Source organism: Zingiber officinale, chromosome 2A, assembly GCF_018446385.1.
Source record: "Zingiber officinale cultivar Zhangliang chromosome 2A, Zo_v1.1, whole genome shotgun sequence".
Lineage (NCBI taxonomy): Eukaryota > Viridiplantae > Streptophyta > Magnoliopsida > Zingiberales > Zingiberaceae > Zingiber > Zingiber officinale.
In genome coordinates this window covers 111,191,157-111,199,227 of record NC_055988.1, presented here as the reverse complement: position 1 = coordinate 111,199,227, position 8,071 = coordinate 111,191,157, and positions in this window count along the sequence as shown.

Genomic DNA, 8,071 nt, shown 5'->3' with positions numbered 1-8,071 from the left:
ATAAAGCTCACTTTTCTTGGTCCTCCTAGGCGAGCGACACTTTGTGATATCCTTAATACGCGTCTAGCATGCATATCAGCTCTCACCCAGTCGTAGAGTCCACTACCTGGTCGATCCTAGGCAGTGGGCAGAAGTCCTTTGGGCAGGCCTTGTTGAGGTCTCGGAAGTCGATACAGACCCTCCACTTGTTGCCGGGCTTTGAGACTAGCACCACATTCGTGAGCCAGCTCGGGAACTGGACCTCTCTGGTATGGCCGGCCTCCAAAAGCTTCTATACCTCAGCTCAGATGATCTGATTCTGCTCAGCGCTGAAATCTCTTTTCCTTTGCTTCACCGGCCTTGCATCTGGTCGGACGTGAAACTCATGCTGTGCTATGCTCGGGGAAACACCGAGTAGTTCATGCGTGGACCAGGCAAAGACATCATGATTTTGCTGAAGACATCCGATCAGCTTGGCCTTCTGCTTAGCTTGCAGGTCGGCTACTATGAAAGTCTTTGCCTCCGCCCGGCTAGGGTGTATCTGCACCTCTTCTTTCTCTTCATAAATTAGAGTAGGAGGTTTTTCGATTATGGCGTTTACCTCGTGTCGAGGAGCTTTCCGAGCGGACTTAGCCTCCGCCTTCATCATCTCGATGTAGCAGCGCCGAGCAGCCAGTTGGTCTCCTTTGACTTCCCCGACCTGATCCTCTACGGGGAACTTGATCTTTTGGCAATAGGTTGAGACTACCGCCCGAAATTCGTTGAGGGTCGGCCTGCCCAGGATGACGTTATAGGCTGATGGGGCATCCACGACGATGAAGGTGGTGGTCCTAGCCCTTCGGAGCGGTTCCTCTCTGAGTGATATAGCCAACCTTGTCTGATCGATCAGTTGGACCTCATTGCCGGTGAACCCGTACAAAGGGGTTATCATCGGTAGCAACTCGGTCCGATCTATCTAGAGCTGATCGAAGGCCTTTTTGAAGATGATGTTGACCAAGATCCTTGTGTCAATAAATATACGATGAATAGTATAGTTGGCAATTACTGCACGGATGATGAGGGCGTCGTCGTGCGGCACTTCGATCCCATCAAGATCCCTGGGACCAAAGCTTATCTCGGGCCCGTTCGCCCTCTCTTGGCTACATCCTACAGCATTGATCTCCAGTCGTCTAGCATATGACTTCCGGGCTCGGTTGGAGTCTCCGCTGGTCGGTCCACCAGCTATTGTGTTGATTTCACCCCGAACGGCGTTGCTCCGGTTTTCTTCCTCCCGAGCGGAGTGCCCGACTTGCCCGCGTGAGGCTGGGGTGCGGTCGTCACTCCTTGCTTGATGATGATGTCGCCACTCGGGTGAACGCTTGATCTCCTCTCGCCGTTCGGTACTCCTCCGCCGATATCTCAGTTCGGGGGAAGGCGATCGACGGCGATAACTCCTGGGAGTCAGCTGGGCGACTGCAGGGACTCCACGGCAGTCTCGGGTGTTGTGGGTGGAGGATTGATGGAAGGCACAGAACATAGGAGTCCATACCTTTCCCTTGGGCCTTGGTCGTTCGGTCGTCACGTGTTGGACGGCGTGTGGCCTTGCTTCCTGATGTGGTCGTGCCATATCGGCTCGGGGCCTCTTGGAGGTTGATGGCTGGTTGGCTGCCTCCGTTCGACGTGCACAGCCGATTCTGATGGCGTTTCTTTCATTCGGGTCGCCTGAGCTTCCTCTACGTTGATATATTCTTTGGCCTTTTTTAGCATATGGTCGTAATCGCGGGGCGGCTTCCTGATGAGCGAGCGGAAGAAATCCCCGTCGATGAGCCCTTGGGTGAAGGCATGCATCATAGTTTCAGATGAGACCATGGGGATGTCCATGGTCGCCTGATTGAAGCGTTGAATGTAGGCCCGTAGAGTCTCTCTAGGCCCTTGCTTCATAGAGAACAAACTGATGTTGGTCTTCTGATAACGCCTACTACTCGTGAAGTGGTGGAGGAAAGCCGTCCGAAAATCTTTGAAACTCTTAATCAATCCATCCGACAATCTTCAAAACCAACGTTGTGCTGAGCCGGACAAAGTAGTGAGGAAGACTCGACACTTAACTTCATCCGTGTACTGATGAAGGGTTGTCGCATTGTCGAACTTGCCGAGGTGGTCATCTGGGTCAGTCGACCCGTTGTACTCACCGATCGCCAAGGGTACGTAGTGCCTTGCCAGAGGATCCTGCAGAATTACTTCGGAGAATTGGCGGTTGATCCGTTCCGATGATGAGTCAGCTCGGGGCGCTTTGCCCTTTCTTGCATCCCGAGCGGGAGCTTCGTCTGAGGAAGATCGGTCTCGATTCGCTTGCGTGATCTCAGAGGGCGTCTGGAACAAGGGTCGATGGAATGAGATCGGGGCGGGCGGCGCCTCTGCTTGTGTACCGGTCGGACCTTTGTTTTGATCCCATATGGAGAGTTGTTCCGGCCGGTCCTCGTGTGCTGCTTGGCCTCCAGATGCTGAAGTTGCTTGCTGTGCTAGCCGCTCGGCTAGCGCCTTCTGTTGTTGCTCTATTATCTTGGCTGCTCGTGCCTGTATGAGCGCGTCAAGCTCCTCTTGAGAGAGCGTCACAGTGTGCTGGCATCCAGCTTCTTCCATCTCATTAACTCAGATTCAGGTGTGTTCCCACAGACGACGCCAATTTGATCTTGTCCGAGTGCTGAGTCGATGGACGTTGGGGATGTGGTGCTCCTGTTAACTGGTCAAAGACTCCAAAGACATAGATCCTTTACCGTCGTGAACCTGCAAACACAATGCCGAGCCGGGGAGGGGTTCCCGACGACGGCCCTCTAACGCTCAAGTCAAATCTCTGGCAAAAAGAAGTAGAGCGAAGAAGAAACGAGAACTGTAGCTACAGTAAAATAGTGAGCATACCTCTATCGAAGTCCGGAGGTCCTTATATAGGGCTCCCCAAAGGTGTGTGCACGCTCCTCGAGATATGCACGCTCCTCAAAGCATACCCGGAATGGATGTGAAAGAAAAACGTGCAGGACGCCATATTTTAATAGCACGAGCATATCTCTGACGCAACAATGGAAGTTTCCCCCGTACGATTCTCTGTCTGACCCAGCCGCCAGTCATACCTCCTGTCGGCAGCACTAGTTCCTAGAAAGATATCACCAACTGCTCCCTTTGTCCTTTACCGGGCCGAGCGTAGCAACCGCTCGACTGGCACCTTTCCCGGGCCGAGCAGAGGCCCGTCGGCTAACGGCCTCTAGGCGGATGCCCGCTCGCCCAAATGTCGTGTCTACTGTTAGCCAAGCGGGATGGCCGCTCGGCTTGAGTTTCTTCCCGCTTTGTTAGCACCTTTCCCGAGCTGAGCGGAGGACACGTCGGCTAACGTCCTCCAAGCGGATGTTCGCTCGGTCGAATGTCGTGTATACTGTTAGCCGAGCGGGATGGCCGCTCGGCTTCCATTTCTTCCCACTTTGCCTTATGAGTGTCGGAAACTCGGCGTTAGGCCGAGCTGTTGAAATGTCGGGTCGGCTATCCCTCCTGCTGATCAGGAAGGTAATCTGCCCGGTCGAACGACTGTCGGGTGTTGACCACTTTAACCTCCTGCCGGGCAGCCCCCTTACCACTGGATCAGGGGACACAGACGATATGATATATGCTCAACCTTGACATGAAGGGGAGGTTAATATCGCAATTGGAACCACGACCCCAACTATGTCCGAGTCGAGAGATTTTGAGCCCTGAAAAGGACATGGGTGATACGATATGCGCTCGACCCTTATTTGAAAGAGAGGTTGATATCGCAGCCGGAATATTTACCCTGACTATGTCCAAGTCAGGGATTTTGAGTCCTGAAAAGGAAAGGGGTGATACGATGTACTCGGCCCTTACGTGAAGGAGAGATTGATATTGTAGTTAGAACCTCAACTATGTCCAAGCAGAGGGATTTTGAGATCTAAAAAGGACACAGACGATATGGTATGTGCTCCCCCTTGTGTAGGAGGAGGTTGATATTGTAGTCAGAATCTCGACCCCAACTATGTCCGAGTCGAGAGATTTTGAGCCTTGAAAATGACATGGACAATACGATATGCGCTCGGCTTTTGTGTGAAGGAGAGATTGATATCACAACTGGAATCTCAACCTTGACTATGTCCAAGTAGAAAAATTTTGAGCCCTAGAAAGGACATAGATGATATGATATGTGCTCGACCCTTGCATGAAAGGGAGGTTGATTTTGCATCCGAAATCACTGGCACCTACTGATTATAGACCTGCAAGAAGCTTAATATATGCATTATAACTCCTTTGGAGTCTCAGAACTGTACACTTCTAACTTTCATAGTTCTGTAAGTACCTATCATGTTGAAGAATTCTATACGTATTGACTTTTAGTGTGTATTATTTACAAACTTCATTCCAATGCAGGTGAACTTTTTAAAGAATATATACCAATCTTACTACGATATATGGTATCCAAGGATATAATCGTTAATGTCAAGAGAGTTTGACGTATCTACAATCCCAAGTCAACACAAGTAAAATCGTAAGCATATGTTTATCCATTTTTTTAATACATCTCCATATTCATGTTTGCAATTATATTATTAACAGTCCAAACAAAAACTATATCTTTCAGGTTAAATTATGTATTTCTTGTTATACGGTACACCGAGAGTTTAATGTACCGAAGACCAACAAATTTTGGACAAGCTGGGATAAGAGAATTTAATTTTCATATTGGTCATAAAATTTTTACTAGCAAACACTAGATTACTGAAAAGATGATGTAAATTTATTGAAAAACTTATGTCAATTTTTATCAACAAATTTTTGTTAAGCTGGTGTAAATGTTTTGTAAAACTGCTATACAAGATGGTGTAAATCCAGTGTATAATTGATGTAAATATATTGTATACACCACAACTTTGGATTCATTGTATAATTGCTATAAATGTATTGCCAAGCTCTTACATGTTGTATCAGCTATTGTTGAGTAGTTGTTACAATATGTAGTAGCTACTGTTGTACGTTGTTGCATCTACTACTGCACATCATTACAGCTACTGCTGCACATTGTTGTTGCTACTGCTACACATTGTTGCAGCTACCGTTACATCTTGTAGCAGCTAATCGACAGTAGCTACTACTATAGGTCCCGTGCGACTGGTAAGAGAGGGGTGAATTGCCCTGCACAATAAAAAATAAATATACCTTTCTCAAACTATTGGGCTTAAATAATTACACACTTAACAAAATATAATAGAATTAAAAAGAGTATGAGACAAATAATTTTACTTGGTTTGTAATCACAAAATTGCTACTCCAAAGAAAGTAAGCTCACTACGAAGATCTCCTTCTCGAACAAGACGTCGGAGGCGGAGAAACCTCGTACATGAAAATGAAGCTCGGAAAGGAAAGACAAATTGGAACTTGAAGTACAAAAGTGTGTTGTACAAAATGAAGAAGACCGGGGGTCTATTTATAGTCCACTAGTCGAAACTGATCATTTGTTGATGTGGCACGATTCGGGTGTCCCCAGCGTGGTAAAACTCTATCTTCACATAACGGCTACGCAACGGCCAAGTGATAAGGTTTTATTCATCTTTGGGAGCCCATACCCACTCCGGGCGCTGGGATAGTTGCTGATGCAGACCCAGAAGTTGATCTGCAACGTCGAGGCACCCATTTGGGCACCCTGGTGGTCCGGGTACTCAGGCTAGTCAACTTTGGCTGACTGATTTGGTGTCTTCTTTAGTCGCTTGGGTGATCTCGGCGATCCGGAATTGGGCTCACCCGAACCCATCTTCCGGTCTTCTTCTCGAGGAATCTTCTGCTCTGTCTTTTCGTCCCTCAGAAAAGTTGCGCGCTTCCTTCTCACCCACCAGCGTACTCTTCCGCAGCACCTCATCTTTATGACGCACCGAGCCCGTCGACTCTTTCTTATGTCATCCTTCTCAATAGTCACATCTTTCGCTCGACTTCTTGTGTTCCTTAGTTCTTACACACTTAAACACAAGGATCAAAACACAACATGACCTAACTTGATTTGGTTGATCACACCAAAACTATCACGGGATACTTACAATCTCATCCTTTTTAATGCGAGCAATCCAAGTTAAGTTAGGATAAAATAAAACAAAAAATAAAAAATAACTGGTAAATACATTGTAATTAATAAACATATTATGTAATGCAAAAAATATACCTCCCCTATACTTAATCTATAATTCTCCCCTTTTAATCATATTAAAAATTGGGGTATTATATGAAAATAAAATTGAAATAAATTCTAAGGGATAAAAAAAGAGTGCCTAACATTTAGAAAAATTATTAAGTTTAAATGTAAAAAATCTAAATTTTTGCGATTTATAAATCAGTTTTGGAAGAAATAATTTTAAAATTATTTTGAATTATAAAAAATTTAAAAAAATTTTGTAACGGTTAAACAAATATATCAAAAATCGTGATAAAATTTTTACAGAAAAATAAAATTAATATAAGTAGTAAAAAATTATTTTCTAAGAAAAAGGTATATCTTAAAAATTCTTAAAAATAGTTTTTAAATTTGCAAAATCGTGAAAAAATTTCTAAGAAGGTAAAATAGTAAGCATTTTTTGTAAAAAAAATAAATTATCAAAAATTGAATGTTCAAGATTTTTTAATATAAAAAATTAATATTTTAATAAAAAAAATTCATAGAAAACTCAATAACAATAAAAAAATTTCAGAAATATTTTCTTTATAGAGAATATGATATTTTATCAGAAAAAAATAAAATTTTAAAAAATAGCTTAGTAATACATTGGAATAGGATTTAGATTTTTTAAAAATTGTTATACATTGGAAGAGGTTATATATATATATATATATATATATGCGCAATCATTATTGTGTGCCTACTCCATGAAGTTATGAATCTGTACTAATTGGTAAGTATAATGAAATTTTTACAATAGTAGTGCTGATTTTACAAGTTCAACCAATATTTCCAGATGTTAGAGGCAGTGGCGTTGCTTTCCAAGGATTAGTATTATTATGGTGCTAATTATAAAAATTAGCACCACAGTTGTACTACTGCTGGAATTTATATTCCAGCACCACAATAACGAGTTAAGTATCCCATTGGTGTTGGAATATAATGTTCAGAATCACTGTGTTCAGGTTTGAAAGTTCATTACTAAGCAGTAAGTGTAGACAAATTAAAATAAAAACACCTCTAAATATATATGTTTTTAGTTTACTCACCACATAATGTCTCATGTAAGAAAACTATTCATTTATATTCGGATGATTGTATTTGCAGCGTCAATTAGTCTTTCCAAAAACTTCAACTACATGGGCAACAAAAAAAATCCTAAAGTAATATTTTCTAAACAAATATATATTATACTCAATAAAAACCAGCCGTCTTACATAGTTCAGATTTATATTACAACGAAATAAAATATAATACATACATGAGCAAGTCTTTACATAGTTTAGATTTATATTACAACAAAATAAAATATAATACCTACATGAGTAAATCTTGGAGAGCGATGAGAAAATATTGAATGAGGTGCTATCCCTAAACCTTGATAAGTATGCTTTGGAAAACAATCGATCTTCAAGGTTTTTCTTCTACTTTGCCATCAACCTTTTACTCGGTTGAATCCCGTCAGAGTGACTGTTTTGTGCGGGAACAATTGCGTGTAAATCTTGCAGAGTTAAGGTAAGTACGAGCTCCATGAGACTTTTAGGTGGCTCGGATACAAGAAACGTTTTTTTTTCAAATTATGGCTTGGATGTTTGGAAAAATGAAGATGAGATCAACTATGACGGTACTATAAAAAAATAATAATTTAGGGCTCAAAATTTGGGACGAATATTTTTCGTCCCAAAATCATAATAAGTTTAGCAACAAAAATAAAATTCGACTCAAATTAATAACGAAATCTGCAATAAAATATTTCGTCGCAAATTTTCAACGAGAATTATTTTCATCGCAAAATTCGTCCCAGATTAAAAATATTTAAAAAATTATAAGGGACGAATCCATGGATTCGTCCCCAATTCTGGGACGAATCCTGGATTCGTCCCAAAATTAATTTTAAAAAAAATGATCAGAAGCCTT